Source organism: Anastrepha ludens, chromosome 3, assembly GCF_028408465.1.
Source record: "Anastrepha ludens isolate Willacy chromosome 3, idAnaLude1.1, whole genome shotgun sequence".
Classification (NCBI taxonomy): Eukaryota; Metazoa; Arthropoda; class Insecta; order Diptera; family Tephritidae; genus Anastrepha; species Anastrepha ludens.
In genome coordinates, this window is record NC_071499.1 from 7,032,236 (window position 1) to 7,054,280 (window position 22,045).

At 36.4% G+C, this 22,045-nt stretch overlaps 1 protein-coding gene across 4 annotated transcripts in view; it reads right to left on the minus strand.

Annotated features, from left to right (window-relative positions):
• Window positions 1-22,045, minus strand: part of LOC128856960 (moesin/ezrin/radixin homolog 1) — a 97,075-nt gene that overhangs the window by 58,984 nt on the left and 16,046 nt on the right. Inside the window, exon 1 of one of the 4 annotated variants that reach the window (XM_054092438.1) lies at window positions 21,764-21,944. The exons of the other annotated variants lie outside the window; for them this stretch is intronic. The gene's annotated coding sequence lies outside the window, so the exon portion shown is untranslated. Of the gene's footprint in view, window positions 1-21,763; window positions 21,945-22,045 lie in introns of those variants that run through there. 4 annotated transcript variants of the gene reach the window in all.

A 22,045-nucleotide genomic window follows, 5' to 3' on the forward strand; every position in this document is an offset into this window, starting at 1 on the left:
AAGCAAAAGAATGCGTAAACAACAAACAATTTTTTGTGTGCGAAAACTTTTTTCACGATTCAAGTTTTTTACGCAATTGATTTCGCTTCACTGACAACAAACAGCGTACAGACATATGCCTATATACGGCATAATGGGCGTGGTGCGTACACCTGCATGCAATAAAATGTTGTTCTATTGTAATGAAAATAAACCTCGATAGGCTCGGGGAAGAGGCCAAGCGATCATACTTGAATTTTGGCAAATTGTAGTGCATTCACCTAATTCCAATTGAAAAAAAATGGGTGAGCCACAGAGTAGTTAATTGACGCATAGGACAATAACTATACACCTCACACAAGGGGTATATATGTATAGAGGGAAGCGGTGCTATTGGCAAGGTCAGTCGAGACAATTTTTGTACGTAATTCGTTTAACTCACTCCCACAAGCACATGAACAGCCATATTTTCAGAAATGCTGAATGCTGAATTGTTGTTGTCTAATAAATATCTGTGGGCATATGTAAGTGATTAATTTGTTTATCGAAGTGTAAAAATAACCATATTTTGAGTAAGCAATCAATAAATATATGCGTATATAATACCGTTAAAAGATATGTCTAACAGGATATGTATACAGTGGCTCACTAAAGTATTAAGTAGTCCCTTGTTTGTGCAATTTCAAATTTCTTATGTATTATAAAGGGTTTTCCAATAAGAGGTGTTATTTTTATAAAACATCAATGGTTTCGTTGCTTGTGTGGCACGTGGCGTCGTCTTGTTGAAAATAAACGTTGCCCAGATAAGTACCATCCAATTCCGGCCATAAAATATCGTTAATCATCTCTCGATCGCGCAATTCATTCACCGTAACTGTTGCTCCAGCTTCATTTTCGAAAAAGTAAGGCCCAATAACTTCGCCGGACCATAAACCGCCCCAAAGAGTCACACGTTGAGGATAGAGAGGCTTTTCCACAAAAACTCTTGGATTTTCTGAGCCTCAGATCCGACAATTTTGCTTGTTGACGAAGCAACCGAGGTGGAAATGGGCCTCATCACTCAAGATGATTTTTCGATGGAATTCCGGATCATTTTCATGCATTTCAACGACCAAATCTGCAAAGAAACGATGTTGTTGATGAGGCTTGAGTTATTGTGTTAACTGGACTTTATAAGCCTTAAGACCCAATTCCTTATGCAAAATACGGTGTAATGACGTTTGTGGAATGCCTAATTCCAAAGAGCGACGAGGAATGCACAAACCTGGGTTTTCTTCAACACTTTCGGCTACAACAGCAATATTTTTGGTTGTTCTTGAGCGATGTGCACGGGTTTTATTCTTCACATCCCTACCTTGTCCCAACAGCTCGAATTTTTTCACCAATTTCTGTAGAGCGGCCCGACAAGGTGCTTCCCGATGACCCAGAAATGTTCGGGTTATACAAACCGTCTCCGCCAAATTTTCACCATTTTTATAGTGAATTTTAATATATTCTATGCGTTGTTTAAGCGTGCATCGTTCCATTTTTATTAATGGCGTAGTTTCTACTTGTCAAACATTAAAAAATTACAGCTTCAAAAGTGACATCTACCGAAATAGCGGGCTATTCAAAATAACACCCCCCTCCGCCTACTGCGCAAAAGCAAAATATTTTGGGGAGCTTTGATTTCTAATTTCTTTTTTAAATATTTTAAATTTTATATAACTATTTATGTAGTGTTAACCTTTAATTTTAATAACGTACGAAATAATTTATAAAAAAAATTTAAATCCCAAAAATTCAAAGATTTAATTTAACGTCTTTACATGCAAAATACTTATGTGAACCACTGTGGAACACATGGACAGAAAAGTCCCGGACCTAACACATAAATGGCACTAGTTTTATTATGTTCACCTCTCTTTCAGTTAGTACCACCTCAAAAAGACAGCTGTTAAAATTTAATGATATTCTATTCATTAATTCGTGAGTTATTGTGTTAAGAGTGACGCTACTTTCGTTATTTTCAAAACAATGGATCAAAAAAAGAATTTCGTGTTTTAATTTTACACTGCTGTTTGATGGGAAAAAATACCGTTCAAGCAAAGCAATGGCTTGAAAAGTGTTATGGGGACTCCGCTCCAACAGAAACAACAATAAAACGATGGTTTGCCGACTTCAAACGAGGTCGTGGATACAACGATGATGCACAAGGCAGTGGGCGCCCAAAAAAAATTCACTAAATCATTCTGAATGATCGAAAAGTAAAGATGCGTGAGTTAGATCATGGGAAGATGAAGATACATGCGTAACAGCCAGATTACTATGGCCGCAAATAAACAAGAAAAGGACAAAGGAATTGCTTAGCCTCTCCAGAGAAAATATTTTGAAGGTCCTGGCTTATGTCACCAGCCACTGGCTATTTGGAAGGCATTCCTTGAGACTGGAAATATTCCCCCATGAATATTTTAGAAGATGTAGAGACGAGGAGGAGGAAGAAACAGTAGAGCACTTCCTTTGCAATTGTCCAGCCTTAGCTAAAATCAGAGCAGGATGTCTAAGTAAACACTTTTTCAATGCTCTTACAGAACTATCTGGCGCGGGGATTAGACCAATCCTGCGCTTCATAAGAGCCTCAAAATGGTTTCATGAAAGTAAATAAACAAGGTTCCCGTGTCGCACAGTGGTATCACAACGGACCTGTGAGGTCTAAGTGAGTTGGTCATACGGTCCGACTACCACCATAACCTCACCTAACCTAGCGGACATCGTAAAGATATCAAAAGAACAAAAAAGCTCTTGTTGTTGTTGTGGCAGCATAAACATTCCCCATACATATATGGGGAACGCTGCTAAAGTGACAGTCCTTGGCCGGATATAAATCCGGGTCGTTCGAGTTACTTAAAACCGACCGTCGTGGGAAAAAAGCTCGGTTCAAAGTGGGTGCCCCGTTTGCTTAATTGCAATACAACGCTCCGTGTTACAAGTCAATCAAAACAATGGCAAAACTACATGAATTGAACTTGGAATTGCTTCCACATGCACTGTTTGGCTCCCAGCGACTACTGGCTGTTTGCAGACCTAAAAAAATGCTCACCAGACCGGTAAGAAATTTCGCTCGAACGAAGAGGTTAACGCAGAAACTGAGGCCTATTTTGAGGCAACAAAAGTGGTATTGAAATGTTAGAGCGGCGCTGGAGTGATTGCGTTTTTCCTATTGGAAATTACGTTGATGAATGAAGCTAATTTTGAACAAAAAGAAACGTGTTTTCTTTGTTAGGCCCAGGACTTTTCAACCCATGTGTTATGTACGTAAAAAAAGCATAAATTAAGCCACGTCAGCTGCAAAGGTATATTTGCACTAGCAGTATACCCCTGGCCCATTTACTTTAGCCTTAAAATATTGGTGATTTCATCAATTTGGTAAATGCGGCAAAAAGTTTTCCGAATCCTTATCTTAATTAACTGATATTTTGTTACGTTTGGAATGAGACGCACATACATACATACATACATACATAGATATGGGCAAGTACATAAAACATTTTCATACACAAAATTGGCATAATTTCAGTGCGACATTATTTCATAGGTTTCGCGGCAATAAAAACGATTGCAGGTGGCGGCGATGGATAAGCGGAGTCACAAACGAAATAAAGAGTCAAAGCAAAGGCAGGAAAATAAAGATAAAGAAAATGAACGAAGTCACAGAAAAGAAAATATGTATGTAAACTGGAAGCACAGCCAGAGAAATAAAAATGAAAAGTGCGTCAAAGCCAGATACTACAGACAATGCAGTACATGAGCACACACATACATGCATACATGAGCATATACATATAAGTACATAATCATATCTAAAGCCAAGTTAAACAATTTCAAGATACTGATGCGATATAGATTTTTGAGTTTTTTCTTAGCAAGATAAACTGAATTTTATTTATTTTTGCACGCAATGTTGCGTACAAAGCTCACGATCACGCTAATGGTATTGAGACTGATAAAAAATATCAAAATTACATACAGACATACCGACATAGTTTATGCCTATTTAACAGTCTCAAACTGCGGGCATGGGGGGTTAGTAAAAAGTGAAGGTGGAAGACAGACAGACAGATATTAATATATGTATAGATTATATTTGAAAACAAAAAGAAAAAAAATGAAACAAAAACAAATAAAATGAAATAAAAGTGAAAGTCCGTCCCAATGCTCGGCGCATTTAGCGTAGTGATCCATATTTTAAGTGACTCAAAGCAAATGCCAGAACAAAAAAGCGCAAGACAGATGAAGATCTGTCTCATCGTGTGCTATTTCAAAAATACTATAGAAACAGAACGCTTAAGGTGATGGGAATCCCCCGCCATTCAATTTCCAAACTCATTGCGGTGATCACTGGTCACTGGGTGATCGGCACTCATGCGGAGAAGCTTGGAATTCCGTACAACCCCTATTGCAGAAGCTGTGGGGATCCTGCAGAGAAAGAGGCTGTGGAACACTTTCTCTGCAAATTTCCGGTTCTGGCGCCTAGGCGCTTGAGATTCCTTAGCGTGCCCTTTAGGGATGACTTGAAGAAATTCTCCAGCCTAGATCTCTTTTCTCTTCTCCGCTACATCAACAGCACTGGCTGAGGAGCTTTTTCAGGGCAGAAATACACTCGGACTATTCGAAAAAGATTTAGGTCAAACGGACAATGAAGTCTGATTCCGCAACCTCAACCACATACATTAATATTTTTTTAATTTTCCCGTGAATATTCCGAGTTTGGCGGCCACGGTAGTCTAAGTGCACTAGGCTGCCATCCCGGAGGTTGTGGGTTCAAATCACACGTACCACACGGTCCTCGCACTTTTCCCTGCTTCAAAAATCAAAAAAAAAATCTCATTCCTCAACCCCAAAAACTCATATTTCCATCCTTATTCCCGCACAATAGTCAGCGCATTATTTGCATTGTGACTGCTAAAACAAGCAAAATCAGTAGAGCATTGCATGAGCGGCGCCAGCAAAGGGAAGCGAGTGATCGCGGCCATAGCGCAGACACACGAAATTTGGCGAAGTCCTCAACCATCTGTGCGATCCTTCTGCCAGAAATTTGCGCAACACAGATGGCGCTCCAAGCAGTAAAAAGGCGTTGTTCCTAAGCAACGACAGGTGGGCATTTTCACTACTTAGAAGTGATAGCGGCAGGCTAATCAACTACCCCGTCAGAAATTAAAATGGATTAACGAAGCCAATGCAAGGCTGAGTCTTGTCGAAGCCCTTTGCTCCCGAGAGGAGTGAAAAAGAAAAGAAGTCAGAGTTCGACCTTGAACTGACCTTCAATTTGACCCCGTAAGAACAAATGGATAACGAATTCGGATTCAGCAACCCCAATAACGTATATAACTATTTTTTGAAATTTTCCTGGTGAAAATTCTAGGTTTATCCTAGAAAAATTTACATTTTAAGCTTTTAGGTAATTAGGGAGGGGATGATTTCACCTCTTAAGGGGGTTGGAAATTTGCGTACTTGTCGAGATGTATTCCCATTGATTAGAACTGCAATAAAAAGATGCCAAATCCAATTTGAATGCATGCAATTTTTTATTTTTATTCTGAATTTTTCTTAAAGATGCCCCTGTTCAAGGGTGTGTTTTGATATAATAAAAAAAGTCAATCATTTACGACTGTCGACAACTACGGCGGTCGGTTCTAGGTAACTGGAATGACCCAGATTTACATCCGGCTAAGGTCTGTCACTTAAGCAGCATTCCCGGTATATGTATAGGGAATGTTTACGCTGCTGTAACAACAAGTATTTGAAGAGAAAAATATTATTAAAATTGGTTAAAAAACAGATTCTGTAGCCTTTTTTGCACAAAATGTGTCAAAAAATCCCCACTGCGCGGCGGCCGTTCAAACTAAATTCAGAAATACATAAAGCCTATTGAGCCATTAGATTTACAAGTTCACCAAATGCGTAAAAGTGATAAAGTCAAGACACAAGATAAGATTAATTTTTTTTGCAATTTTGGTTTTTTCGCATTTTTTAACTTTTCACTTTCAAATGATTGGATATTCCAGGTTGATCATAATTAAATTAACTTTCGCATATTTTAGTACACGCTTCGAGATAAAAGCTTGTATTTTAAGTACATACTAGATATTAAATATGTAAATGCAACAAATTTTAGTTTTATGATCTTTCGCCAACTTACGAAATCCCAAATATTTCATAAGCAACTAAATAGTATTCACTTGTTGCAGATGTCCAACGCTTTTACATGCTTGGGGGTTTTAGCTGCTGCTACGCATATTTTATTATTTCCGCCACCCACGTTGGACAAAAACAGAAAACGGCAAATCCACAATAAGATCTTGTGCGTGCGCTTTGCGGAATTTTTTTAAATTGTTTTGTTTTGTTTGTGTTATGTGGCATATAACAGCAAATATACGCACATGCAAGGGGTGTCCATCAGGAGATCGATACAAGTTTTTGGTAGTTTTTCTATCCAGAAAGCGTTTCCATTCCAACGGCAAATGCACATTTGGAAAAAGTGAACGGCATATGGTGAATAATCGGAGAATACGATGTGGTGTGAGAGGCTGACAATTTTAAGGCGAGTTTTCGTCACCAAATCGATTGTTAATGTTGTTGTTACTGTAGCAGCATAAACATTCCTCATACATGTAGGGGAATGCTACTGAAGTGACTGTCCTTAGCCAGATATGAAATCGGATCGTTCGTGGACCGATTGTCGGGTAGAACCGATTGTCGTTGGAGCGCTCGTTTGATGAGATGGCATATTAGGGCGGAACAAAGCTAACTTCTTTTTATGCATTTTTCCTAATTAAGAGATGTTCAAATTCCATGATTTTTAGCTCAATTTTGTTCATTACAAATTTCGAGTGGCTAAAATGTTAACCAAATAATCGTTTTGTTGTAGTTGATAATATCCCACAATTTATAGGTTGTAAATTTTATATCGCCGACTAACTCAGTTGTTTGCTTTATGAGAAACGTAAACGTTGTACCAAGTTGGAGGCAAAACTAAACAAAAGCTCTGTTTTTGTGATCTCATTTCTGTAGAAATAGCACTAACATAACATAGGATGAGTTCGAACGGGGAAGCCCGCTGTTAAACTACATGGTTTAGCAGATAGCCCTGGTAGCTAGTTCTGTAAACATATTAATTTAAAATTTTACTTATAATTTAATAAATGAACGATAATAATAGAAGGAGGATATCAGTGAAGGATATTCTTTTTTTGATTTTTTTTTTTTGTTTTGTTTCAAGATTTCAAGAAGTTCTCATTTGTTCACAATGTCCCCTTTCAAAACGAGCTCATTAAATTTTAATACTATATAATAAAGTGCAAGTTTGAAATGGCTCACAATTTTCATTGCGTTTTGGTAATTCTTTTTCTTTTCTACAAACTGAAATTCATCATAGGCTAGGGGTCACTTTACACTGACTTTCCAACTCAAATAAGCACGCGCGGGAAATTCCAAATTTATTGAGGGCAGTCGTTAAATTCATCAATGGCTTTTGTGTTAATAAAAATACATAATGAACTTTTTGCGATGCCCTAATATATATATATTATACAAAAACACATACATAAATATGTATGTATGTATATAATAATTCTGTGTGACCATACAAATGATTGCTGTATTTGAAATTACGTGAAATCAACAAAATCTCGTGAAATCAACAATAATTACATCGTGCGGAGCTCAGTACGTGAGTAAATAATGAGGTAAAAATTAAATTAATAAAAACAAAACTAAACAAAAAAAGTTTTAGTTAAACATAAAATTCCAAATAATAAAAATTGTAGGCTTTTTTAGACAAAAAAAAACAGAAAACAACTCGTTTGCATAAAGCGCGGCACACAATCATGGCAACTTGTCAGCAGACAAAAACGGCTTGCAAAATTTTGTTTGTATTACGTCTTTCTGCTTGAATGACTGACATTGGATTGAGCTAGTTACAATACACATCGCATATATACTTGTACATACAAATATATATTACATACACAGTTTTTATGCGTGTGCTCCAAAAAATTGTCCGTTATTTGAATTATGTAATGCTATTTTATAGATCGGTGAATGAGAGAGTTAATGTACAGCACTGTTGGCGCTTTTAGAACTAAATTTCAACATATTTACGAAATTCAAAAATAATTCAAATTGGTGACATTAATATTTCCTCTTAAATGTGAAAACAATTCCTTAATATTAGTTTAATAAACAAAATAAAGACAGCACTAGTTATTTGCAATTAAAAAATATGGATATTATGGAAAAAATATGTTATTTTCACTTTTTGAATGACGTCATTAAGTTATATGTTTGAGAAATTCCATTTATTCTGAGTTGGGCGTTATTCGCGGAACGGCAGAAACTATCACCGGTATTGGCTTTTTTGTTTATTTTTGCGGTTTTTTCGCAATTAATTAAAGTTTGTTTTGGCGACCTGAATAAATGGCAAAAACAATTGCAAATTACACAACGATTCGCATACCTCGCCATTGACTCGTTCGTTCGTGAGCCGCCGCCACTTGCAAACGGTGCCGGCAGCAGTAGGAAAATAACAACAAAATCTCCGGCAAAGGCATGTGACACGAACTAACTAACGATTTTGCGCGACTAGAAGTGGCAACAGGTTGTTGTTAACAGAAGCATAGCGCAAAGACATACATAGCAGCAATGTTGTGTGCACGCAACAGTAAAAAGAAGAAAAGAAAAGACAATTTGAACAGAAGCATCGGTAGTTGTACCAGAACCAGCTTTGCTTGCTGTAGTATAATAATCAATGTCAATTGGTGGTTACTGCCAGCAGCAGTCATTGTGGCTTATCAGCATTATTTTGCGGCACAACTTTGTAAAAAAATATAAATTAAAAATATTAACATTCCTTTAACCAACCTCCACCTCCGACTGTTGACAACAAGCGACGCATTGACGTTAAGTCAGCCGGCGTTCACTGGTCTTCGTACATTCCATCACTTAACTGTCTTAAAACAACAATGTTTATCGGTATTAAAGAATATTTGAAAAGTAGCAATGATTTCACTTTTGGAAGACGTCATTGGCAATATCGACCGACCGACTTAAGTTCTGTTGCTTTGTAATAAAGCACAAAACCCTATAAAAATATGATGACTAAAAGCACAAGAATTTATTGCAATGTAACGCAAACGCTGAGTTGACTTTAATGTGATTAGACAATGATGGCAAAGCGTTGGTGAATGGTGAATGCTACTCCTTATCACTTCCATGTATGCAAGCAGACAATACCATAAATGGAAAGGACAGAAGAGCATTTAATATCTAATGAATATTTAATGAATCATTCCACTACAAAAAATATTGCTCAATTGCAGAATTATATGATAAAAGTGAACCTGATGATTCGCACGAATGACTCCAGCAAATACAATAGTTTTCCTCGTTTAAAGAACCATGCAAAATTTGTATTTATTTATTTAGTCTAACAGAACAACCACAGGTTATGTTTCAGTGTTAGGATACCAATGGTATTACAATATAAAGCATAAAAAATTAAAAATTTAGAAATTTAACTAGAATAGGAGCTTGACATCTAAAATCTATTAAATTAAAAAATTAAAATTATTAAAAAACAAAAATTATTATTATTATATTTTTTATTTATTGAATCCCAAAATAGGAGTATAATAATATAATATTTTATAACAGGCTCAAAATATTACAATTAAATATATATAAATATTATACAAAATAGTTAAAAATTTTACAAACAAGTAAGGAATTGAGTAAAGCTGCTTTTTGCACGTCGAAAATTAGAGATTCTTATATTTTTATTATTTTTTTATTGTTATTATATTTTTATTATTATATTTTTATTATTATTATATTTTTATTATTATTATATTTTTATTATTATTACATTTTCATTATAATTATATTTTTATTATTATTACATTTTCACTATAATTATATTTTTATTATTATTATATTTTTTTTATTATTATATTTTTTTATTATTATATTTTTATTATTATTACATTTTTGTTATCATTATGTTTTTTTTATTATTATTTTATTTTTATTATTATTATTTTTTTATTATTATTTTATTTTTATTATTATTATATCTTTTATTATTATTATTTTATTTTTATTATTATTTTATTTTTGTTATTATTATTTTTTTTTATTATTATTTTATTTTTGTTATTATTATTTTTTTTTATTATTATTACATTTTTTTTATTGTAGTTTATTATTTTCATAACCGAAAATCTTTTCTATTTAATGTTTTAAGCCCCAAGCATGGAACAAGCCGTCAGGTACGATATCTAACCAGATAATTGAAAAAAATTCCCCACAGCCGAGATCGCCCGATTTCAAAAATAGAGCGCCGCATTCGTCGCGCTCAATACTGAGCAAAGGTTGCAAAGTTAACAAAAATACAACAGCAACTCTTAAAAATTAATAAGAAAAAATAAAATATCTTGAAATGAAAATATGTGCAAAAATTATTGTTGCTATTAAATAAAATAGTTTTGACACTTTTACCCCATCTATTCACTTTATCGAACATTTTCAAATTCTCACATTCTCATGCCATGCATTATACGCTGTTAAAAATTTTAAGTAGAGCACTAGTACCGAAGGCCCGAAGTAGAGATCGGCCCACGTAAGCACACTCGGCAGGCAGCATCGGCCAGGCCACTCAATTCAAACAAATAGGCAAACTCTTGGCAACAACTTCACTAGAGCAAAAGTGCCCCAAGTACAAGTGCGACAGTCGAACTTTATGCCTTGAACTTTAGACATACAAAGTTAAAAAATTTGCCTCATAAGCATAAATGTATGTATACATACTTTTCATATTATTTTATGCGCATAAATATACTCATTTCACATGCATACATTTATATACAATATCTACATACATGCACGTGTAAGTGTTATGCGTATGTTTGCCTCGTCTATAAAGAGAGCCGATTGCGGTATCAAAGCAAAATAACAATAGCAATTAAAAATGCCATGTCGATGCACGCAAGGTAATGAAGTTAGTACATACTTATATATATATAAATACATATGTATGCTCATGCATTTACTTCATTAAGGCGAATTTAGAGCGTCTGATGCCACTGCGCTGCAAAGCTTCATAAATTAGAAATAAAAGGATACTATTTTAGTGAAGCTGTGATGTTATTTGTGTACAAAAATGTTAGCTAAAGGACATTTTTTATTTATACATATATTTCATGTGTTGTGCCAAAACACATGTCGGTGAACCGTCTCACTCAATTTTCTGCCAAAAACATTCCAAAGGGAACCTTAAAAATTAGATTACATGCTCGTTTATTTGCTTGCATGTTGAATGTCACAGACATTTTCAAACTCAATTAAAATGCGGCACACTTTTAAATAATAAATTGCTGAATTACTATAGGGGCATTGTTATTGTTATGCGCAGTAGATGCAGCATTCGCAAAAGATACATTGAATGTAAAGATGTGAAGGAGTTCCAAATTCATTTTATGAATTACTGAACATATTTAGCACTCTTTCATGCCAACACACGTATTCGTTAAGATGATCGTGAATTTGTGATAAATTATTAAAAATATTAAGTGAGTAGTAAAAATCGCTCCTTTGGAGCTTTATTTCGAAGATGAAATGCTTTGCGATGTTATAAGTATGCTTATGCAAAGGGTTCCACAAACAGTTTCCTGACTAACCTTCAGTTTCTGGGCTATGGTATTGCGATTTCCATGATTTTATGTAATGTAATGTAAATCCATTGGAAACACTACTTTACTACTTCACTCAAAAATTTATTGGGTCCATGAACAACACAACTTTCAAAAAACTTTTTGAAGCATAATTCCATAATCTATTTTAAATTAGGTGTGTGCTGTAAAAATTATCCGATAACTTGCCAGTAACTTAATTTCCGAGAATTCGCTCTCAAAGAGAAAAAAACAGTAACAATTTGCAGGCTTTATGAACAGCTATGAACAACATATAACATAGCAGCTAACAGCATATATTTAGTTACATTCTCCAATTCCATCACCAGTTTTATTTAAATTTAGAACTTTGACTGAATTCGCAAATTTTAATTCGTGTTTATTTCTATTTTGCGATCAGTTGTTTTTCTCACTTGCAAAGTTTTACAAGAAAAAATGTATTCAATAAAAGTAGCAACTTCCCCTCAAAATGAAATGACATTTTGCTCTCTCATTTCCCCTACTTTGTAAGTTTTTTGGGTATATGAACACCAAAACTGGATAACAGAACAGAATTTATTTGCATCATGGACAGATAGATCTGTTGTCGTATAGTATAACCCGACGCAATCGTGTGATATGACTCACTAACATAATAGCGGAAAGCACTGGGAAGTTTTTACACCATCACAACTAATACTACGTTGTTTCGCTATAATATTTTTTGTTCAATATTTTTAGAACAACTTCATAAGTTTGTTTTGACAGCTGAATTTTACATATTTACTTTAAATTATAAAAAACAGTAATCAATTTTTAATTATGTTTTGCCCAAAGCTTGCGACATTTCTTAGCCGCAGTTGTTCATTAACTGGTTTTTGTGTGCATGTATTTTTACGTACAAATTTAAATGACAGATGCTTACAAAAATTCAGTAAATTAATTACCGTAAACAAATAATTACACACAGAGAAATAAAATCTGCGGGATGAATCCTCTTTAGTATTGTACAATAAAGTATTTACTTTATATAAGAAAGTAAGGAGCCTTTACACAGGTCGACAAAAATTTTTTTTTCTGGTTGCTGTTGTTGTCGTAGCAGCATAAACATTCCCCATAAATGTACGGGGAATGCTGCTGGAGTGACAGTCCTTGGCCGAATATACATAAATCCGGGTCATTCCGGTAACGTAGAACTGACTGGTTCTCAGTGTTAATGTTCTGCTGCCAGACAACGAGCAGCGTCAAATGAGCCATTCTTAGCCTCAAAAAATTGCTTTTGCAGGTTAAAAATATTCACTTTTGAACTTGATTTTGCATTAGCAATTTTTCTTAAAAATTCGATAAATTACAAATTCAAAAAAAAAAATTAAAAATTCTAAAAAAATTTTAAATTCTAAAAAAATTAAAATTTTTAGTTTTCTTAAAAATTCAAACAATTACGCTGATTTCCACAAAAGCAAACTTTGAGCAAAAAGAATATGTTTCCCTCTATTAGTAAGCCAGCAAAATTTGATGCCCAAAAATAATGTCGTTTGGGTTTTTTCATGAAAGATAAACATATCGTAGAAAATTCTTAAATGCAGAAGCTTTTAAATATAAATCAGTTGATCAAATATTTTCTTAGTAGCTTTTTATAGGCCGTACGCATAGCTGTCAGAGGTTAATTAGAAGTACTCAGAAGAGCTTGACAATAAAAATAAATGTCTATGTTAAAAATGCCGCCGCTGTCAACAATATACATGGAGCATCTGCTCACATCTTACTTGAAGCTGTGCGCATGAAGGCCTTAGTATATATGTATGTGCTCCATAAGCATATATACATGCATACATACATACAAGAATTCATAGCATAGTTGTTAAGCCCATGCACGTGTCGGTTTCTAGAGAAATAAATGCTATTTGTGTCAAAGTTCAATGCTTCCGCCATGCGCTCACTTTCCTCAAACGCCACACGAGTTCACTGAATTCCACATTATTTAAATTTTACGCCATTTTTTATTCACTTCAATTTCCCAACCTACTTCACGCGAACGCGCTGCATATCCGCACACACACACACACATACTCACTTTACACTCGCCTACAGACGCATAAAAATCCGAAAATAGGCAGTTGTGATTGCAAATTTATTGTGAAGTGCAATTTCAATGGCATTTTCTAAATTACATGGCCACTGCGCAGCCTAGCAGACATTGCTCCAATTCAAAGTTGGACGGACGTTGCCAGAAAATGCAGTGTTTGGGCGCACACTGAAAAGATGGTGCCGCAGAAGCATTCATCGTAGTGTGCAAATCAGTTCCTCCAGCGCTGGGGTATTACAATTCATATTTCGACATACTCGTACGTACCAAATGGATGTCTGGTCATGTGGATCTGCCAAATGGTATTAAGTTCGCGTTTAAATTAAAATGGAGTGTGTCGAGTGTCGCGCGTTTACAACCTTGGCAGCGCAGAAGTGCTCTTGATTAAATGTAAAATACAGCATTTGTTTGTTCCCAGAAACAGAGGAAGTAAATTTCCGTAAGTAATAAATTTTAATTGCGTACTTTGATACGGCAACGCCAATTTGATACAGCAATTCTCAGGCGAACCTGTTATTGGCGATTCTATCTCCGTAAGTGTTGTCGACAATTAAGTGTGTAAATTTTCAAATTAATTCGAAAATCAAGTTTAAGAAATTTACATCTTTACCTCAGAACAACAAAAACATCCATTTTGTGTCGTAATACAGTCCAAGGTATTGCGTCAATTTCATTTTTAGTTTTTTTGTTCAGAAAGCTCCGAGAAAAAGCACATTTTTTAAATTCTATTAAACGAAAGCGGCAAAAAAGCGTAGTTCCCCCATTTCTTCAACACCATCAGAGCACGCACCTTGAATTTTGCGCCTCTAACAAATTGCGAGGTAACGAAAAACGAGAAGTTTATTTCTAAAATCAATATTCAATTAAAAATGTTCACCCACCAAATCTGGCTGGACAGGTGCTTATACACTGATTCTGCTTGGAAGTTGGTTCCATATGTAGAAGTCCACGCAAATGGGAGTGACAAGGACTATTCTTCTGCATATGGTCCACGCAGCTCACAACTTCCGGGCTGCCGGCCCAAGTGTCCTCTGAGTAGCTTCCGAGCATTCATTCGAGAGCGAGCTGATGTGAGAAGGCGAAGCAATCCAGAATATCTGGATGTGCCTTGGGTTTGGGACTCGCCACGAAAACATCCTCCCTAATGAAAAACAATCTCTACACTGGACTCTTGGGAATCCATTACATGTCGAAAATATCATGGACTGGCGTAGTTTGCACGCCGGAAGCCTTACTGGTCCATACCTTTGCAAAGCTAAATATTATAGTTCCAGCAAGACAGCCGGTTTTACGTACTGGAATGACTCGAGTTTTTCCCGGCCAAGGGCTGGCACCCTTGTAATCCAGCCCTGTTTAGTGCGACGAATCTCACACCTCGTTTATCGTCACTGGAGCAGCTCCATGCAGCAAGACTGCTGCTAATACTTCCCCAGGGCTGGTATTAAGCCTAACACTGGACCCGAAGTCTATTTCTGCTGCGTTTGCCAAAGACGGCTCCACCCAAACTCAAAATCGGTTAGAGGCAACCAGTGCAACGGATGGTGCCACTTTAAGACCTGCTAGGTCTTAAGACACATAGGGAGTGGTTGCTGTTGTTGTAGTTGTAGCATCTTACTAAATCCTGTCAGTGCGGTATAGTCACCGGTCGTCTTCGTCTAACTCATTCACTTGTAGGGCCACGAAACGTGCTGTTTCCAGAGGGAGAGGACCCAACCATTGCCATGGCAGCCGGTTTTACGTTACAAGAACGTCTTGGGGTTTTCCCTCCGCAATAGCCTAGCCCTGTCTAGAACACCGTACCTCAAGGAAAATCGTTCACGTGTCTTAGCCCCACGACTTCTACCTCGCGCAATGCGTTGGTGCAACAATCCAGCACCACAAATAGAATATCTACGGTTCCTCGAAGCTCACACAAGCAACATTACTCCCTCACACCCTGCATCGCGACTCTGATGCCGAGGAATTTCAAACTCCTCCAACTGAACTGCAACGGACGCTCGAGTAAGATCGAAGAGACATTCGATTAGATAAAAACGATAGTTGCTTCTATGTTCCCCCCCGGCAGGCGATTCTGCATTACCGAAACAAGCCGGACATATATTCAACCAAAGATTGCCACTTTACTAAACATTTATGGGCAGAATTTACACTTTTAGAACAACAATAACACCACTCTATTGAAGCGAATTTTCGGCGGCTGAGTCATGGCAACAACTGATTTGACTCCTTCAGACAACTTTTTGTACAGGTGAATTATAAACCGGCAACAACCTGCGCAGTATTAACGACATAATCCGATAACTAGAAAGTGGCATAAAATGTATCTACCAAAGGTGGCCATTCACCAGTAAATATTTCAAAATATTTTAGTGCACACATTTTTCGAGCTGATAATCAGTATATTGGCTATTTCATACACTTCTTTCGCGTTTCATTATTCTAATACCAAAATAATTTTGTTCTTTATAAATAAAATATATATGTATAAAAATAATGCCTACCACTTCGATGCTAAACTCCGTTCTTCACTCGCTAACGACAATTACACGCGAGTGAACAGGTATCGGTAAAAAGCAGTAAAACATGTCCAGTGAAATTAGTAGGTCAAAATAACTGAAGGAAGTTCAAGTGAAAGGCGAATGCATTGCATAAAACCAGTTGTCAACCAAACAATTATTGCAAAAAATGCCAAGCTCTTCTGCAAACGTTAATAAAAGAGCCGACTGGCTCCTGGATGCACACACCTCTGAACGTTGTCAACAATGAAAACAAGTTTATAACGAAGTGGTTGAGGTGTTTATAAACTATTGAACTAAACCTTGTAACACTGCAAAAGTAAACAATAACTTTTGGAGACGGAAACTTGTTTTGAGAAGAATAGCAAAAGTTGAAAAATTTATTGATCGATTATTTCGAGTGTGAAAAATTATGAAAAGGAGCGCACTTGTCATATTCCGCATTGTTTTTAATGCACACAATAAATGTATGATTCACACGGGCCTTTTCACAAAGATCTAGCTTGTAAACTCGACATCTCGCGTTGTGCCACTTATTCCTTAATAATTTTCCCACTCGGAATCAGCCAAGCGACGCGTTTAAAAATCGAATAAGTGTTAGAAAAAAGTGAAAGAATTTGATTGCTAGCATAAATAAGAAAAAACAATTTTTAGATAGGTATGTATAAATAACAGCCAGTTGTCGTAGACCAAGCTCTGCTAAGCGCGGGGAAGTCTTCGGTCGGCATCGTAAATCTCATCTAACGGCAGACCCATGAAAGATGCCGTTTCGACAGGATGAGTCTACAAGAAAAAAAGGTGTTAGGTGAGTGGGTTAGAGAGGGCATGTGAATAGGTGCTCAATATCGTGCGGCATACCTTCACATACCCAGCCTTCCATTATACTATTTAAAAAATTCCCAACTATAGCTATTAAATAATTCCCTTTCAAAGAACATTTGTATTTACATACATTTATTAAAAATAATAATAATAATAGGGGCGGACACTTAGGTACACTCTTTGGTTTTTTGCCGAGCTCTTCTTCCTGCTTGCGGAGTACGTCTTAATATTACACAAATGGAGTGACCTACAGTTGTAAGCCGACCCCAAACGGCGAGTGGTTTTTATGCTTTTTCATGGCAGAAATACACTCGGAGGTTTGCCATTGCCTGCGGAGGGGCGACGGGTATTACAAACAACTTTTTTTTATTATTTGATGTTCATGCACGGAGATTCGAACCTATGCACTTTCGAAAGGTAGTCACGGGTAGTCTTTATTTACTTTGCCCACAACATCGATTATCTTAACACATTGTGGTCGGGCGTTTTGTGCCAGTGCATTACGGCTGGAGCGGGTAATTTATTGAAAAATGTGCGCGAATTTTATTGTTATTAAAAATTAGTATAAATTTAAAAAGGCTCTGATTTCTTTTTTTAACTTTTATTTTCTTATCTTAGAATGTATTCTCTATCGTTATTATAATAAATAAAGCTACTTTCTGTATACTGTGAAGATGCGGTCGTTTACTCGAAAAAAAGAAAATTTTAACCAACAAATAATTAATAACCCGTATATCTTTATTTCCCTTATTCTACCACCCATCTATAAAAACGTATAACTACGTAACCCGCGCTCTACCCACAGTTTGCGAAAAACGTATTTTTACGTGTCCCGCACACAATGTGTTAATGATACTGACATATCGAGAAGAGTGCTTGGGGAAACTTACAACATCTTGCAACTGATTTATTTAGTACAACTACTAAATTTAGTAGTACTATACGGGTTTTACGCAACAAATTTAGTACTCCTACTAAATTTAGCACTCCATTATTGACTGAATTGCTTTTAAAGAGCAAAGTCCAAAACAAATTGTATCTATTTTTGGTGTTTCGATTTATTATGTTGATACAAACTGGATATGCGGCGTCATGAAAACCGCGCCATCCATGGCTTTGGATATCTTATTACATCTACCACCCCTAGATCTCTTCTGCAAATACTCAGCGGCCTGTTCCGCTTTAAGGCTCAGAGCGAGCTCATAATGGAAGACTGTCACATGAACATTCAGCCATCCTAGACTCCTATATGGATACACTCCTCCCATTCTCTGCTTCGAAAGGAATTTCTTAATGAAAATTCCTTCAAGACTGGAATGGCTTGAAGAAAATCCATCACCCAACGCACCCGCTAAGATCTACACGGACGGATCTAAAATAGACACCGGTGTAGTGTAGGATCAGGGTTATATTGCGAAGAGCTTTCTCTCAGTGAATCCTTTAAACTAACGGATCACTGTAGTGTTTTTCAAGCAGAAAGAAACGCTATTCATGAAGCCTTAAATGGTTAGAGATAAACAGAATATCAACAGATATCTGCATTCTATCAGACAGCCAAGCTGCCCTACGGGCCCTGGACACATTCCAAATAACATGAAGGAGTGTCTTACATTGTCGCCGATCTCTTAATATATATTATATAATACTAGGGAACTGTTGGGTTGAGCAACATGCAAGAGATGGTATCTGTATGCCAAACATAAGTAATTTTATGGGGTACCGCTCGCAACTTGTACACTTCTCATTAAGGAGACGCACCAATCAGTTCTGTAAATCAAAGATGGATTAGTGTCAATACCTGTGAAATTGCTAGGCAAACATGGCCAAGGCTAAATCTACGTCTGTCCAAGAATATTATAAAATTGATTGGGACCTTAGTAGGGGCCCTCACAGGACATTGTCTCATAGGAAACCATGCAAGGAGATTAGGCGTTTACATGCATGATTTCTGTCGTAGCTCCAGGAATGAGGAGGAGTTGGAAACAATTCAACACCTTTTTATCACATGTCCGGCTCTAGCCAGAAGCAGGAACCGATATCTAAGATCCTACTTCTTAATTAATATGGATAATCTACTTTAGGTATCAACAACTTTTACGCTTTGTCAAAAGCTCAGGATGGCTCAATATGGAAAGGGAAATGTAGCCCAACCCCTGCAGCTCACAACGGACCCATTTCGTGGTCTAAGTGGCATCGCTGTCTCTATGTTCGATGCGGCTGCTAAACCTAGCCTAACCTAATCTAACTGGATAATCTGTATATTGGAGTTGTTAACTGGCTTTTTCTCGAATTGAGAAACACACTTTTTGCCAAGCCCTTTTTATCGAGAATGCTATGAAAAATGAGAAATACTTTAGTTATCAACCTAAATATTATTATATCGAACCAGCACTTATTAGATTAAGGCTTCGTTCCCCTGGTTCTGTGGATCCCGAATCTACGTAAGCGGAACGACTCTGCCTTTTAACCGGAGAAAGTTTGGTGCTACTACAACAACATTAACACTTGCCAAAAATCGGAATTCATCGCTAGATACTATTTTATCAATTTAGATGAGTAGAGGGCACAAAAGACCATGAGGTCGAAGTGCAAACTTCCAATAAATCTAAATCGAATTGAATGAATTTATTATTTGAGCTCTTACAACCAAAGAGAAACTTAGAATTAATTTATAAAATATATTTTTGAGGCTAAGTTGCTGGAATATTTTTATTATTAAAATTGAATCAAATAATTTTAACCAAGCTGAATACCCCCAATGTTCCAATTCTAGTCATTTACGGTTAGGGCAAACTGTTACTACTCGCATCGACTCTATTCTGTTGAGTTCACATCTAAGCAGTTTGGTGGCAATGTAGTTGGCGCAAGGCGAACGAAAAGCCGGCCGTTTACGCAGCGAATTAGGAACTTATACGTCTTGTATGTATGTATGTGTGTATGTGCACATGTAGAACAAGTAAAGAAGACATAATACCAATGGAAATAAGAAAGAGTGAAAACCAGTAGGCCCAAGATTTTGTGAAGTTGTTGCTAAAGTTGCAACTCGTAAGACGTGAAAAATTTTTTTGACAGCGGCCTCTGACATGCGCAGGCACATGAATGTTAATACATATGTATGCATTTACTCACATGTGGGAAGCTCTGCAGGGACTACTGTAGTTCAATGCAGTAAATGCTAACTTTGTGGAGTTTCAGCTGAAAAACTTCTATTATATTCTTATTTTAAGCTGTCATTGTTGTCGTCAGACTTTTTGTTGTTGATTACAAAGGTGGTTTTTCTTGCTCGTCTAGATTTCTTGAAAGTAGGCTATTTCAGAACCAACAGTGTTGAGCAAAAAATTAAGAACAAGTTTATAAAATGTACGACGGTCGTTTGAAAAGCTAGAGAGATGGCACTACTGGTGCGTATCGAGGTTGTGTTTAGTTAGTAGCATCTCTTGGAAGAACACACACCAAGTTTCAGCCAGATCGGTGTATTTCTCTGTGTTTGGCTATCGTTTGAATCAAGGAAGTCAAGTGATATTCCTTTTCCATGGCGACAACGCACCACCTCACACCTCAGCAGCTGTGGTCGCAAAATTAATTCCAATAATAGGGTTCCAACTCGTTGCACATACCCGTATGCTCCAGACTTGGCTCTCTCAGACAACTGTTTGTTCTCCAATTTTGAAGAAAAAGCTATGTAAAAAGATTTTATTCAAACAAGGAGGTGCATGCAGAAACGAATGGCTATGTTTCCGAATTATACAAATCTTATTATTCGGAAGCGATCAACAAACTAGAGTGGTGTTGGAGAAATTTATAAGCCTAAACGAGACTATGTATAGTATAAAAAAGGTTAAACGACTGATATGCATGAGAGCAGCTTTTTCTTGGCAGAAATACACTCGGAGGTTTGGCATTGCTTGGCGAGCAGCAAACACTTCAAAAAATGACATTTGTAAAATTATTTATAATAATTTTTTATGATATTTAACCGAAAAGGATACATCACTATAGGGCACCGCCCTTGCGCCCTTACATCGTCTATTTCAAATAAAATTCTCTAACGTTCTTTGAAGATTAATACAATAAACATGATTTTTTATTCCCCGAGCTCATTAATCTGCTTGCGAATTTTCTCCACAGACAAGACGAAAAATTTAATCAATCAATAGTTTTTCCAGTTTTCGCGTTTTTCAATGAATATTCCGCTAAATATAGAAATAATGATGGATTGCGAAGTTGGCATTCGATAGGACCACAATGTGATATAGAAAGAACATTAGGGCCCATCAGAATGTGACCATTAAAGTTTAAAACCAAAGCCAATTAAAATATAACTTCTAGAACAATTTTGTTATGAGTTCATTTGGAATTTATTGCAACTTGAGATCTCAATGGACCTCCTCACTGCAATAGTTATGCGCATAAGCATGCACATATGTACGTGTAAACGTATGTGTGCACAAAGTGATACAAAGAAAACACTACAACTTTTGTATTTCGTTAACATTGTAGCTTCATTTCCACAGACGATGGTGACACTCTTCTTGCAAAGCAAAAGATTTATATAATAAAAGTGTATTAATTTTATGAGCTTTGAATCACATAAGCACAATTGTGTGCACTATGAAAATGACTTAATTATTATTTGTTGTTTTTTAAGTTCTACCAACCACAAAAGGGTTCGAGAATTTGTTCTCGATCCGTGTGTTTACAGTTTTAAGCCGTTGTAAGCCGAGGAAAGGTGAAATTTACAAGCACCACAAAACCGAAAAATAACCAAGCGAAAAAAAACCACTTCGACCAAACAATGAGCGACTAAGCGAGTTAAGCGATCGAGCAAGCGTCTATCATACACGTAAGCAAGTTTTCCGCTGACTGAATGATAAAATTTTATATACTAAATTCAGAGACGTCGGGCTTGCGCCGATTCCAAGTCTCCATGTGTTGCTTTT